Source organism: Camellia sinensis, chromosome 12 (assembly GCF_055761805.1).
Source record: "Camellia sinensis isolate YWXY chromosome 12, ASM5576180v1, whole genome shotgun sequence".
NCBI classification, from domain to species: domain Eukaryota; kingdom Viridiplantae; phylum Streptophyta; class Magnoliopsida; order Ericales; family Theaceae; genus Camellia; species Camellia sinensis.
In genome coordinates, this window is record NC_138972.1 from 44,840,353 (window position 1) to 44,857,068 (window position 16,716).

Sequence of the window (16,716 nt, forward strand, 5' to 3'; positions counted from 1 at the left end):
CACAGCAACTCCAGCAGCTCTGGACCAACAATATAACTCCTTAGCCTCTGAAAACAAGCTCCAAGATGTTTAGATGGATGATGGGGAGGTGTGGTTGTGAGGTGGTAGGCAAAGGGGTCAAGAACTATGGAGTTTGAAGCTTAGAATAGAGAGATATGGAGGAGAGTGTATGTATGACTTAGCCAAAGTGTTCTAACCCTTGCAAATGGAGATGAGGGTTTGTTTTATAGAGGAAAAGGGCCAAGGCTTCTTGGAGAAGCCTCAAGTAAAAAGGCCAAGCTTCTAAAAGAAGCTAAGCAAAAAGGTCAAGCTTCTTGAGGAAGCTAGACCAAAAGGGTCAAGCTTCCTTAAGAAGCTTGACAAAAGAGTCAAGCTTCTCCTAGAAGCTAAGCAAAAGGGTCAAAACCTCCTTAAGAAGATAAACAAGAGGGTGAAATCTCGGAGGAAAGGTTAAATGCTTCACAACTGGCACAGCTGTGTTGCACTCAAGAAGGCCAAAAAGGGGATGGTTGGCCGACCAGTTCAAGTGGTTAAATGCTTCACAACTAGCACAGCTGTGTTGCACTCAAGAAGGCCAAAAAGGGGATGGTTGGCTGACCAGTTCAAGTGGTCGGCCGACCACTTGCCCTGGTCGGCCGACCAGGGTTCAAAAGGGTCAATGTGAAATGCTGGTCGGCCATACCAGAAATGTGGCCTCCTAGATGAGTACAACATAGCTGTATGGTGGGAGACAAGAAATTGTGGCCCAGGAGAGAGAAAAACCAACTTTCTAGCAAGGTTCAAAAGGGTCAAGAAGAAAATCTGGTCAACCTACCCATATTGGTGGCCTCCCAGATGAATACAACACAATGGTGGTATGGGAGACTAGAAATTAAGGTCCAAAAGAGAGGGAGACCACCTACCTGGTAAGAAAACCAGCTGGAGGAGAGAGAAATGGTCTCCAAAAGAAATTCTGGTCTTCCACCCTCCTACCACCTTCCAAACAATGAAAATAGGGTCCATGCCAAAAATGAACCCACACCGATGAAAAACAAGGGTTCGGGGGTCAAAACGCGCAGCCAGGTATCCCGAAAACTGACTATCAAGCACCGAAAGTGGCGTGCGACCACGAAGGTGGTCTCCCAGGCCACAGTGTCCCTCTAACGAGAGGAAACAAGGTGTGTGCCAAAAATTAGAGCAAACGGAGGTAGTTAAGCGGTCCCGAACCAAGGCGCGCGGCCGACGGCTCGGAAAATCGAAAACTGGTCTCCAAACGGGAAAAATGGCCTACGACCACGAAACGTAGCCTACGGCCACTGAGAGATGGTCTATGAGACCTCTCCCTCCCTTCAGGAAGAGAAAACAGAGAAAACAGAAAAAACAGGACCTAGTTCGCATACCGAGGCAAAGCACAAAAGAGTTTCGAAGTCCAGAGGCAAGGCTCTCAGCCGAGACTCCGCAACCTCAGAACGAGCATAATATGCGTTATCACCAAGTGCTCAATCGGTGACGTCTGAGTCTTAAGGTCGGTCAAAAATGAGGTGTCTACAGTTGCCCCTCTTTGACAGAACTCGAAAGTCATATATGACGGGAGTGAATATCAAAGCCCGGAGACGACCCATTTTTGACAAAGCTGAAGACTTAGACAAACAGCCGAGATAAACAAAGATGTGCCCGTAGGCAGGGGGCAAAATGCAAAATGGTAATGCACGGTGCCAAACGTAACTTATGATCATGCAAATAAAGCTGTAACGAAGCATAACATGCAACAGTTTTAAGCAAGCATACACAAATCTAACTACATCACATGCAGAAAGGGTGTAAGAAGATAATGCAATCTTAGCGAGCATGTGCGATAGATGCACAAAAGTGGACGACGTGTGATAGATACACAGAGTGAGTAAGCATGTGCAATAGATACACAAAGCGAGTGTAGTGATAGATACACTAAAGTGAACATGTGATGGATACACAAAGTAAACATGTGATGGATACACAAAGCGAACGTCTGATAGATACACAAAGGGTGAACACAAAGTGTGATAGATGCACTTAGTGAACAAAGTGTGATGGATACACAAAAGGTGAACACAAATTGTGATAGATGCACTAAGTGAACCAGTGTGATGGATACACAAAAGGTGAACACGAAGTGTGATAGATGCACTAAGTGAACAAGTGTGATGGAAACACAAAAGGTGAACACGAAGTGTGATAGATGGACTAAGTGAACAAGTGTGATGGATACACAAAAGGTGAACACGAAGTGTGATAAATGCACTAAGTGAACCAGTGTGATGGATACACAAAAGGTGAACACGAAGTGTGATAGATGCACTAAGTGAACAAGTGTGATGGATACACAAAAGGTGAACACAAAGTGTGATAGATTCACTAAGTGAACAAGTGTGATGAATACACTAAAGGTGAACACAAAGTGTGATAGATGCACTATGTGAACAGAGTATGACAGATATACTAAAGGTGAACACGAAGTATGATAGATGCACTATGTGAACAAGTGTGATGGATACACAAAAGGTGAACACGAAGTGTGATAGATGCACTAAGTGAACAAGTGTGATGGATACACAAAAGGTGAACACGAAGTGTGATAGATGCACTAAGTGAACAAGTGTGATGGATACACTAAAGGTGAACACAAAGTGTGATAGATGCACTATGCGAACAGAGTATGATAGATACACAAAAGGTGAACACGAAGTGTGATAGATGCACTGAGTGAACAAGTGTGATGGATATACAAAAGGTGAACACGAAGTGTGATAGATGCACTAAGTGAACAAGTGTGATGGATACACTAAAGGTGAACACAAAGTGTGATAGATGCACTATGTGAACAGAGTATGATAGATATACTAAAGGTGAACACGAAGTGTGATAGATGCACTAAGTGAACAAGTGTGATGGATACACAAAAGGTGAACACGAAGTGTGATAGATGCATTAAGTGAACAAGTGTGATGGATACACTAAAGGTGAACACAAAGTGTGATAGATGCACTATGTGAACAGAGTATGATAGATATACTAAAGGTGAACACGAAGTGTGATAGATGCACTAAGTGAATAAGTGTGATAGATACACAAAAGGTGAATACGAAGTGTGATAGATGCACTGAGTGAACAAGTGTGATGGATACACAAAAGGTGAACACAAAGTGTGATAGATGCACTATGTGAATAGAGTGTGATGGATATACAAAAGGTGAACACAAAGTGTGATATATGCACTATGTGAACAGAGTATGATAGATACACTAAAAATGAACACAAAGTGTGATAGATGCACTATGTGAACAGGTGTGATGGATACACAAAAAATGAACACAAAGTGTGATAGATGCACTATGTGAACAGGTGTGATGGATAGACAAAAGTAAATGAAGTGTGATGGATACACTAAAGGTGAATGAAGTGAATATGTGCATGATAGATACACAAAATGAGGATGTGTGTGATAGATACAGAAAATGAAAATATGTGTGATAGGTACAGAAAATGAGAATGTGTGTGATAGGTACAGAAAGTGAGAATGTGTGTGATAGATACAGAAAAAAAAAGAAGTGTGATTGATACACTAAGTGAAGAGAGTGTGATTGATACACTAAATAAATGAAGTGTGATTGATACACTAAGCGAATGAAGAAAGTGTGATATATACACTAAGGGTGAATGAGGTGTGATTGATACACTAAATAAATGAAGTGTGATTGATACACTAAATAAATGATCTCAAACGGAACTTCTTTGAATGAACCGTGAATACAATGTCGCCTGGTTGCGCCAGTTTAAAATGAACCGTACATACAATATTGTGCATGAATGAGAAAGAAACTCGATAGGTACAATGCAATACAATGCATGATGTTTAAGGAATGCAATAAACAAACTTAGCGGCTCTTTAGAAAGCACCTCATGGGGTGAGTGGCGATGAACCGCTCTACTCTGACGGGGATCTTCCCTCGTGCTCTTCGAACACTTACCTTCAACTCACAGTACAAAGGCTCTGAAATACTAACAAGGGTTCTTCACGTAGAACACTTTGGATGCTGCCTTTCTTCCTGATCATATTCACAACTTTCCCTATTCTCCAACGGGGTGACAGACTAGGTTGGTTCAGTATCCAGAATTGAGGTGCATACACGCTATCTCAACCTATGGGGCTTCCATACAGATTTCAAGCCGAGGACACGCCTCTGGGTATTTAAACTAGACTTTAGTCTCGGAAATCCCGAACCTTTGCGTTCTAGGCAACAGCCATTCGAATTCTAGTTTCCACCGTCGCAGTTGGTCTCCTAGGAACTCATTGCGAACACAGCCGAGATGCCTCTGGCAGGGAATGATACTCAGGGAGAGCACTTCTAATCTCCATTCTGGCTTGAAGCAGACTTGATCTTGAGCTTGAGGTAGAGGCACACTCATACTTCGGAGCATTGGCATACACACGGAATGCAATCTCGGAACTTACTGAAGTTGAAACAAACTCAGAAACCCGACATTTTCCCTCTTTTCTTTTGCTTTGCAGTCTGGAACCTATATAGCTTCAGATAGATCCTGGCTTTACTGTTCTAACATGACCTAGGTTGAATCCTGCGATTTTATGAAAGAACGAATCCTGTTTTGCACAAATGTAGAGAATGACACAACACTCTGAGCACAAAACAAATCATTTTGAAATTGAGAAATGAGTTCTCAACCGGGTATTGAGCCTACGACTGAACACAGCGCACCACGACTCAACAATGGAAAACAAAAGGTAAACAACCTAAACACATCGAGTAGCACTCGAGACGACTCAAAACAAGAATCGAGATAAAACAAAAAGACACGACACTCAGACGTGCACAGGGAGCCTGTTTCACCGAGTATTGTTTCCCACCCTTTCTCACTTGTGATTCTCACATTACTTGGTACTCAATCTCTAGTTTTCTAAAAAAACCCTTTTCTCACTTTTTCTCTTCAACGCACATCTCTCTATTCTTCAATCTCTCATTTTTTTTTCATCCCTCCCCTGGTTGGTTGATGGATAAGCAGGAAGTTATGGGTTCTTGCCCCTTGGTATTCTTCCAGATTCTTATTCTTGTTCACAACAATGAGTTTTTCCCACAGAGAGGTTGTGCTACAACTGGGTGTGTAGCAAATCTGCAGCTGACATCGGTTGACGATGCTCCGTTGGGAAGTTTGGATGTGATCAGATCTGTCCAGATGAGGGAGTGTAATATCTTGATCCATTCCAATTCGTGCTTCGCACCTGGTTTGGTACCTCGTTGTTTGGAGGATAAGAGAGCTTTCAGCCCTTTATTGTTAGCTTCAATTGTGCCCTTTTCTAGCAAGTAGAGTGCCCTTCCTGGCAAGTGGGGCGCCCTTTCTGGCGAGTATGTTGACAATGGGGAAAAGACAGAACACCTAACTCAACTGTGCCCCTAGTTCACCATTTTGACCATTTTTGTTTTGGTTTTCTACTAAAACAATTTTGACCAACATGAGAGTTAGATTAACACACTTGTTCGATTTTTGATTCGAAATCATGCAAGTTAGGTTATGAGCACTGAAAATTTTCTTTTTTTGGGTCCAAGAAAAGGTCCAGTTTTAGAAAAATAATTTTTGAGAGAATCAGTCAACCTCAGTAAAAATTCTCAAAAATTATTTTTGCAAACGGCCACTGCTCAACGAGCTCGGAACCTACTCTTGAGATGCACAACCTCAGATCCGAAGGAAAATTGCCCCTTGCTCGAAGAGAGCTGCATGGCAACGGAAAGTTGCCCCTTATTTGAATGGCACCGCAGCGCATTGAATGGCAACGGAAAGTTGCCCCTTGTCTGAATGGCACCGTAGTGCATTGTAATCAGTCCTCAGAGCGATGAACATAACCAAATTCTTGGACACAGAGAAGGCTAAGATGATCAAAACCATTTCATGGACACAATCAATTTGAAGTGTTTTACGGCTAGACTTCAAAATGAAATTGCCTACGTATCCCAAAGATGGGAATCAAGCCTTGCGTAGTTCGGGGTTAAGGTACACTTGGGTATTAACCTCTCCTTTTGCGCTCTAACTTTTGCCAAGGTCGCTCTTCTGGGTTTTCAACCTTGCGAGCTTTGTTCTTCTTTTCTTTTCATTTCTTTTCATTTTCTTTTCTTCAATCTTTTCAAGATTTTTTTATTTCTTTTTCTTCATTTTTTTTTTTTTTGTATTTTTCTTTTCTTTTTTTCTTGCTCTAACTTTTGCCTAGGTTGCCCTTCCGGGTTTTTGGCCCAGCGAGCCTCTCAAGGGTAAAAGTGTAGCTCTGTCCATGTCAAAAGGTTTGAGATCTCGGAGCCATCTGAATCCAAGATAATGGCTGCTGTTCGCTGATGATGTAGAAGTCCATCCAATGGAGGGTGAATTTGGCCCCTAGTGTTGTGGATAGGAATTTAGTTGTCCTTCAACAATACTTTCTTCTTTTCCCCCTTCTGGGATTTGGCATTCTTACCGATCTTCATTGGTTTGCAGAATGATCCATCTTCGGCTCTTCGAGCACAATCTGACATCTTTTGCCCCTAGTTCGAGGGGTGCTTCTGATCTAGCTTTGTAAGCTTCTTTTGACGACATCTGATCTTCTTGATCTGACTTGCCCCTAGTTCGAGGGCTGCTTCTGATCCGGCCACACAGGCTTTACATGGTGGTTGACCGTTGAACATTCTGAATCCAAGTTCAAGGTTTGAAAGTGAGGGGTCGAGCCTCGAGGCTGAGAGCGATCCTAGGCTGCACAATCTCAAGAGCGATTCCACACAAGTCTTCGCAGGACCGCGCAAAACATTTTTTGAAATCTTTTAAGAATGCGACAAATTGCTCGCGCTGAAGACAGTGTAGAACCAATCTAGATCAAGCCAGGATCCTTCCCAGTACTCACACTAACAAGCATGATCTCATTCATTAAGGGCTTAGCACGCCTCTCTTTCTCTCAATTGATCAAAATTTTTTACAAATCCCGAGGAATTCCTTCCTCTTTGTTTTCATCACAATGTTCAAAAAGTTTTGAAAAACTTAGGTCCATGCAATGAGTTCGAGGCACAGAAAAGTAGGCAAAAAGTACTGACGTTTCATTCAAACTTTTTGGCACAACTGGCGCAAGGCAGAAAAAAACACAAGGGTGTGAAAATCACTGCTGTTCATTCAAATCTATTAGCATTACTGGCTTCAAGGCAGAAACAGACTCAAAAGAAAGCAAAAAGACAAACATAAAACAAAATAGTGATGTCCAAGGTAACACCCCCGGAATCACCTGACTCCAACGCAACAGGACTGACTCGATACCACAAGAGAGACCCGACTGACTCAGTACAAAAAGACTGACTATGCACAAAACAACAAAACTGACCCAATACCCAAGTCAGAAAGTACAAAAACTAACATTCACAAATGCTCAAAACAGTGTGTGCCATACGCCACGTCTGGAGTAAACTGAGCACCGCCCGCAGGTGGTTCATCCCCTTATCACATCACATTATCCCCCACAAGTTCATTGATCAAGTGCCGATAGACTTTGCTGAGCTGGTGCGGTGATGACCTTGTTGTCAAACAGATCTTGTACATCATGGCGAAGACGAAAGCAACTGTTAGTGTCATGACCGGTTTGTTGATGGTAGGTACAATATTTAGTGTGGTCATACTTTGGAGAGATAGGATCGGGTAGAGGCCGTTGTTCCAATGGTTTCAGATATCCCTTCCGGAGTAAGGCCTCTAGAGCATTTGACAAAGGCATATAAAGTGGGGTAAAAACCCTCTTGACTCGAGGTGGATATTTGTTTTTTTGTGAGCTACTTCCGGACGCACCGGTGAATGGGGTAGCTGTTTTTGATGTGGTGGTGGTGATCATGCCCACTTCAGAAGATCTTGCAGCTGCATCATCACTAGTGGTCGCATTCGAACTGCGGGAAAACGCCCTCTTGGGCTGCTCCTTCTCCTGGTCAATGAGGCCCTGCTTCATAGCATCCTCAATTTGTACCCCTATCTCATGTAAATCTAAAAAGGTGGGGAAGAGGAGAACAATCATTTTCTGCATAAGCTTGGGCTGGAGATTGCGCACAATCATCCGAATCTGATCTTTGTCAGTGGGCCTAGTGGTCATCATTGAGGCCTGTGCCCTCCACCGGGTTACGAAGTCAGAAAAACTCTCCTTAGGCTCCTGCCTAGTCGTCTTGAGATCACGGGTTGTGACCTCGATCTGTGTATTATAGGAGTACTGAGCGTCAAAAGCCTCGGCCATCTCATCCCAATTCTTCTTAACATCGTCTTCCAGTTTTGCGTACCAAATGGCCGCCACACCCGACAGGGTCCGGCCGAATAAAGAGAGCTTCTGTAGTTTGGTGAGGCCCATCGGCCTTAATATGTCTGAAAACAGCCGTAAGTGCACCATAGGATCCCCAGACCCGTGAAAGCGATCAATATGTGGCATTTTAAAGCGGTCTGGTAGCGTCACGGCCGCATCGGTATACCCATCCTCAATGTCCAGAATGGACTTGACGCCCTGAGATTTCTTGAACAGTTTTTCAAGCTTGCTCACCTTCAATGCTGTGGGGTCCACCTCGGACTCAAAGGGAGGTTGGTGGGTATTTTGGATAATTGAGGTGGGAGCAGAGCCGGTCCTCTCAGAATGTCCGTATCTCCTTGGACATTTGGTGCCTCCTCGGGTGCTGGAACTCCTGGTGGGGGAGGGGCTTGGTGTGAAGCAGATGCTCCGGTTTGCTGCTGTAGTCGGGTAATTAGCTCTGTCTGTTGGGCCATGACAACGGCCTGCTGTTTGGCAAATTCTGCTTGATGAACAGCGTCCTCCGGCATGGCTTTCATGCTCTCCTAGAGCTGACGCAGCCTTGATCTAACTGATCTATCGGTATACCTGTCTCTGTAAAAACATATATCTCAACCCAACTGCGCACAGGTGAGATGGATAATGACCGCTGATCTGAGGACTGTTGAACTGGTGATCTGTACCTGATTGGCCCTTTTACCCTGCCTCTGACAAAGGAACACTGATTTTCCTTGAACTGAATCTCTAACCTGACAAAGTCTATCAGCACAAGTTCGATGAACCTCGGGGGATATTGGAGCCTTCTGAAGCTACGGTTCCAAGACTACCCTAGCAAAAGAGAAAACATGCAGCATCTTAGCCTGATTTCACCAAAACAGATATGAGCAGCCGAATAACTGTGCTCTCTACTGAATTCTGCCCAAAAGTCCGCTTGTAAACTGATACCCTCAGGTAAAATTGATTCCCAAATACTGATGCTCGCGGGCTTGATACCCAGACTTGCAAACTGTTACATGCATTCCTGTAGGGACACACCCTAAAAGCACATAGCAAGCAAGTGAGACCCAAAACACCCCCATGTTGGGGTAGGGTTTCCCTGTCTTATTTTGTCAGGAGCTAGGGTTTCACTACGCACGCAGTGGTTTCAAACAACCTATAATCGGGTAAGCAACTTGTCCTAGCTTTGGAATAATCACTATGGATTATGAATATGCACTAGGTCGAATGGTCAAAAAGGGTGCCCCGGCAAAACTGGGATTTGTGTTCCCGTCGTGGCAGAGCCTACAGCCGGTTAGCCTGATAACACGCTTTTCAAAGCGAATCTTCGACAAACCGTTCAGGAATAGCATACGGCAAACACAGTGTCCTAGGCGCACCAATGCAAATGCAATGCAAAGAAACACATAAGTGTAGTCAAAACAAGATATCATGAGTTCGAGTCAAGTTCTCTAACTCCCCAGCAGAGTCGCTAGAAACTGTAGACGTCCCTCAACGTCCCAGGAGGGAAATCCCCCCGTTCTGTTCATATGGGCTCACTACAGTTCAGGACTCAAATGTCACGGTTCTGTATCTAATCTCGCAGAGTGCAATGCAAGATCGATGAATCATCAAAGAGTCCAAATCCAGCAAATCATTTTTGAAAATGGATTTTTTTTTAAAGAAGTGCCAAACATGGACTGCTTTGCCAGATACAGAGTCGCCACCTAAATATTTTATTTTGGGGAATTTAGGAAACTCTGACTCATTTGCCTAAGGCCACGTGTCCGTCATCACCAAAGTTGCCTCAGCTTGGGAACTTGGGTACGATTGGAGAAGGTCACTTCGTGAGCACCCCCGCTCGCCCCATCAAAGATCGGCCTCTACTAACCATGATATCGAGTTTTGAAAACATTATGTGCTCTTATTCCGGTTATTAGCCTAGAATTATAATGTGATGCGCACAGCATACAAGTATAGACTAAATTGCCTAAGTTGGAACAAAGCATCGCATATCCGTTTGCTTTGAAAAATGGATTGAAGTTTGTTACTCGCAAGTAGGCTAAAACACAAGTTTCGACGAATTATTCCAACTCAAGTAACCCAACCTTCACCCACAGGCATTCAGGCAGTTATATCACATAAGCACATAGCCTCATGGTACGCATGTTATCATGGCAGTCACTCACACTCATGCAAGGATGCTAAAGCATAAACACTCACCGAGTACTCCGAGTCAAAACAAAAACTAGTTAGTAATCAATGCATGATCCTAGTTCATGTTAAGATGGCTAATGCAACACATGCAAAAATGCAACTAAGATAGGCTCAGCTAATCTAAGAATGGCATATGAGATGCAACAATCGATACATGTATTCAACCTGGAATTGAAATACAATGCAGCTAGTATGATGCGCCGAGCTCGGTGCATGCAAGGCGAATGAATGGATGCAAACATGCGAGCATAAGTATGCTAATTAAAACATGCCCTAATCTAACCATTGTAAGCTAGTAAATAAAAAGGGAGAAAGACGTGGGGTTGGAAGACATGCACACAGACACGCACACGCACGCACACTTATTACACAATTGTGCCCTCACTCGGGGGGTCCGAATAAATAATACAGTCCGAATAAATAACAGCTACAGCTAATTATTACACAACATTAACTAATTAACAAACTAGCTAAGTAAGCATGTAAAGTACATGAATGTGACTGCCTCGGCTATGTTTTGGGTAACGATGGATGCATGCATGCTCGAGTCGCCTCGTCGAGAAATTCCATCGTGATGCCTCGTCTCGCCTTTGTTTGCAACTGATTTTAGAAATTTACATAAGGCTCCAAGAGGCTGAAACTCCACCCTGGGAAGGCTGCCGACCAGATATTGGCTTGGGAGACACCTGCCGACCACCTTTGTGGTGGGAACCAAAAAAGGTGGTTGGCTTGCTAGAAAACCTGGTCGGCCGACCACTTTTTACCCCTAGATTCTGGTTTTTCTGCAACAAAGGCAAGAGAGAGAGAAGGCAACGTATTTTCAACATATGTGTGCAAGATCACTCTCCCCATCCTTGCACAAGCTCAAAGGGATATAATCCTCGATCCTCGTGCCACCAATCACGCATCTCGATGCATGATGGCCGAGAAGTCGAATTGCACGACACAATATGAAATGAACGCACATATAAGCAAGTAAAGCCAACAACTCTATCATGGATAGTCAAGAGTGTCGGCGACTGAGAATCAAGGCACGTTTCGTCACTTGGAGTACGAAACGTCCCTCGTTTCCCGTGTTTGGACTAAACCATACTCCAAACACGATGCACCAAATAAGGATGGCATGACATGCACAAATGCAACTAGCATGCAATCCTAATGCAATGCGACCTAATCATGCAAACATGTAAGGATGAGGTGCAAACAAGCTACTAGCATACACAGTGCTATGAATCATATGGCATACATAATGCGACTAATAATCTAGCATACGCAATGCAAGGAAATGAGATGGCATACACAATGCCTAAAACAACATAACATGCACAACACATTGTAACATGGCATACACAATGCACAATGGACTTATACCAAAATGGAGAGGCCTCAGCCGCGCCCAAGTTAGTGGCCATGGTGAAAATGAGACAACCGAAATACATGCAAACATGCACAAATGCAATGGCTCGATCCTAAGGCACAACATGCAACTCTAACAAAGCATGGAAAAGGATGAAATATGGCATAGAATGGCACAAGATCCAGCTTTGAAATATGATGCACAATGGTCCCAAATCATGCAAACACTTCACATGATGCATGCTAGATGGCCCGAATACCGAAACTAGTGAAGTGCGTTACACGAGAGGTACACAAAGCAATGCACAAATGGAAAAACCAACCCCAAACAGACCCTAGGTAGGTCCAAGATAGTGGGAAATTGGTCTAAAATGATGGCTCGGAATGCATAGAAATGAAGCTCATTAAATGGTCCGAAAACAAGGCATTTATGGACAACTCTCAAGCACACTTAGAGAGTAGAAAACATAAGGATATGGCATTTATATAGGCTCTGAAATATGATGCAAAATGACCCCAAAACATGAAAATACCTCAACACATGCATATGATAGACCTCAAAACTCAAAGCTAGGCATGGACATTGAACTACAAGTATGCAAAACAAGCATCATTCGACTATGAGACCCCAAAACAGAGCTAGGGCAGTCCAAAATATGCATAATATCAGTTTAAGGCATGGCCAAAAAGTGCTAAAGACAAGGGTCAACAAGGCATGCAAAGTAAGCTAGTGAACCATGATTTGCACTATAACTATATGAAGCACATGAGAGGTCACCAAACCAGCCAAAAACAGAAGTATGCCATGCCAAAATATGCCCAAAAACCCACCGAAATATAGTCCATGCATGCAAGAATGATGTGTCCCTTTGGAAGGCCATGAAAGGGGTTGTTCTACACATACATGATGGACACAAAAAATGAAAAAACCACCTCTGGACAGAGATTATGAGGGTCTTAAAACCCACCAAAAAGGGCCTAGAATGAGGCTAGGAAGTATACAAGTGAAGGGCCCTTTGAAAGGCCTTGAAGAGGATTACTCTACACATGCATAATAGACACTTTATATGGAAAAATGGGCTCTGGACAGAGCCTATGCAGACCTTAAAACTCACCAAATAGGGCCTGAAATATGGCTTTGAAACATGCAAATAGAAGCCCCTTTGGAAGGCCAACAAAGCTAGTAAACAAATCAAGGGGTGAGAGGGTCAATCCTCTCTGATTTTGAGGCTCAAAGACACATGTTAGCCACTAAAAATCCGCTAAATTTTAGTGGCTAAAAGGCCAAACCAAGGCCAACAGAAATGCTCTAATGCATAGCTCAAAACATGAGGAAATGAAGCATGCAAGGCGGTAGATGACCACCAACAGAAAAATGACCTTAAACAAACATGTTTATAAGCTCAAAACAAAACTTTTTTCAGTTTATGATGAAACCCAAAGATGCTTGCAAATAGAGCTAAGATATGAAGCAAACAGAGTGCTTGAAAGGGAAGAAATGTGTTACCCTTGTAGCACAGTAACTCCAGCAGCTCTGGACCAACAATGTGACTCCTTAACCTCTAAAAACAAGCTCCAAGATGTTTAGATGGATGATGGGGAGGTGTGGTTGTGAGGTGGTAGGCAAAGGGGTCAAGAACTATGGAGTTTGAAGCTTAGAATAGAGGGATATGAAGGAGAGTGTATGTATGACTCAGCCAAAGTGTTCTAACCCTTGCAAATGGAGAGGAGGGTTTGTTTTATAGAGGAAGAAGGCCAAGGCTTCTTGGAGAAGCCTCAAGTAAAAAGGCCAAGCTTCTAAAAGAAGCTAAGCAAAAGGGTTAAGCTTCTCTTAGAAGCTAAGCAAAAGGGTCAAAAATTCATTAAGAAGACAAACAAGAGGGTGAAATCTCGGAGGAAGGGTTAAATGCTTCGCAGCTGGCACAACTGTGTTGCACTCAGGAAGGCCAAAAAGGAGATGGTTGGCCGACCAGTTCAAGTGGTCGGCCGACCACTTGCCCTGGTCGGCCGACCAGGGTTCAAAAGGGTCAATGTGAAATGCTGGTCGGCCATACCAGAAAGGTGGCCTCCCAGATGAGTACAACACAGCTGTATGGTGGGAGACCAGAAATTGTGGCCCAGGAGAGAGAAAAACCAGCTTTCTAGCAAGGTTCAAAAGGGTCAAGAAGAAAAGCTGGTCGGCCTACCCATATTGGTGGCCTCCCAGATGAATACAACATAATGGTGGTATGGGAGACCAGAAATTAAGCTCCAAAAGAGAAGGAGACCACCTACCTGTCAAGAAAACCGGCTGGAGGAGAGAGAAATGGTCTCCAAAAGAAATGCTAGTCTCCCACCCTCCTACCACCTTCCAAACAATGAAAATAGGGTCCATGCCAAAAATGAACCCACACCGATGCAAAACGAGGGTTTGGGGTTCAAAACGTGCAGCCGGATACCCCGAAAACTGACTATCAAGCACTGGAAGTGGCGTGCGACCACGAAGGTGGTCTCCCGGGCCACAGTGTCCCTCTAGGGAGAGGAAACAAGGTGTGTGCCAAAAATCGGAGCAAACGGAGGTAGTTAAGCGGTCCCGAACTGAGGCGCGCGGCCGACGGCTCGAAAAACCAGAAACTGATCTCCAAACGGGAAAAATGGCCTACGACCACGAAACGTAGCCTATGGCCACTGAGAGATGGTCTACGAGACCTCTCCCTCCCTTCAGGAAGAGAAAATAAAGAAAACAGGGTCTGGTTCGCAAACCGAGGCAAAGCACAAAAGAGTCCCGAAGTCCAGAGGCAAGGCTCTCGGCTGAGACTCCGCAACCTCAGAACGAGCACAATATGTGTCATCACCAAGCGCTCAATCCGTGACGTCTGAGTCTTAAGGTCGGTCAAAAATGGAGTGTCTACACTATGCCAAACTTTCGAAAGAAATTGAATAATCCATTAGGATCCATGGAGTCTGGAATGTTATCCACGAATATAGTGAGTAACACTGCCTGCTTGCGATATCCATGCTGACTTCTCACTTTTCTCCTGTGGATCACTAGGTTCCAACCTCCTCTCTCCATTTCTTGACCTAATTATTATAAATAAATTTTAAGAGTGTATTTCAAGGATTTTTATCATTATTCATTATATATTATGTTCTAAAAGTATGCAAGGTCCTTTATATCAAACCCCACCCAATACCATCAATATTATATAGGCAGTGGCTTTGGTCCAGTCCAAGATCGGATTGGACCGTGCTGTTGGAGCCGTGGGGGCTCACCACGGGTCCCGTTTTGATAATCCGAACCGTTCAATGTGTAGAACTCGTCGAGTACTATATGCTTGTAAAAAATCACGTTGATCGGATATCGATAGGTATGTGAACAAAACAGTTTTTTATTAACCGTTAATTGTTTCACCGTCTATTTTTTTTTATACAAAACTGGTTTGATCACATAGCTATTGATATTCAATCAATGTGATTTTTTACAGGCCTGTAGTACTCGACGAGTTCTACACATTGAACGGTTCGGATTATCAAAATGGGCCCAAAAATGGACCCCATGAGTCGAACTGGACGGGTCCAATCTTGATCTCAACTTGAAACAAGCTAGACCCTATTATATACCCTTGACAAAATGAAGAACTCAAGAAAACTGGATACTAGCATAAATCATAACTGGACATGAAATTGTTTAAGAAAATTATGGAATGGATTGCATAGGATGACCCATACATATGAGCTAGTGAAATTCAATAAAATAAAATTTGTTGAATGGACCACCTCACTCAATAAATAAATAAATAATTTACTTTAATCTGTCTTAATATATCATAGGCCCAGTGTTTATATACTTTATACTAATGTTTCCACTTGCTTCCCCTCTTGGTCCCCTTTCTCAATGTAAAAAAATTATTATTTTTCAAATCTCTATGAGGTAATGAGTGTAACACAAAAATTTAACCATTAAACCTTTCCAAATTTGGAAACTATCCCCAAGAAAATATTCATTAACAAAACTCACTTTCCAATTAAGGCTCTTGCCCAAAAAGAATAGTTTCTACGATTCACCAGATAATACCTTAAAGTCACATTCATATTTTGTGCAACATGTCATCACTAAATTAATAAATTTTATCATATTAAAAAAATATGGGTTTGAATTCTCTCAAATTAGTTATCTCAACTTGAGAGTGCATTTAATTTTAGTAGGCCCACTTTAGAGTTGACTTTAATTATTCAAATCGTTCACATTTTAGTTTTCATTGAGTGGAATATTCATTAAAAGATTAAGATAATTGAATTTCGATACCTATATGTTTGAATCATATTTTTATTATAAAAAATAGATGACTACTCTTACAATTATAATTGTAATTCTTTTTTTTTTTAAATAAATATAATTCAAACATATAGCAACTGATACCCGATCATCTTAATTTTTTATATTAATATTTTATCCAACTAATTTTAAAAAATGAACAGTTAAAATCACTAAAATCGACTTTAAAATAGACCCACCAAATTTAAATGCACTCCCAATATATATATATATATATATATCACATTGGTAAAAAGAAGATAACATTTGGGATTAGCAATTTTTTTATGAGTAAAAAAACATGTCACGTTAATTTATCTTTTAACTTTTCTACAATTACTAGAGCCACATGAGTATAAAATATTAACACCACTTTCCCACTTTCCCCACTTTAGGAAACCATGATGAGACAAATTGAAGCCACTCTAAAATATTAATCTTTAGTATTTAATACCTGTTACTTTAGTTCAAAATACATCTGATTAATTATTAATGGTTGATTTCCCCACTTGTGCCAACTTGGGGATCACAACTTGGTGACATTCATTTCAATTGATTTGCAGTAAAATAATTACACATG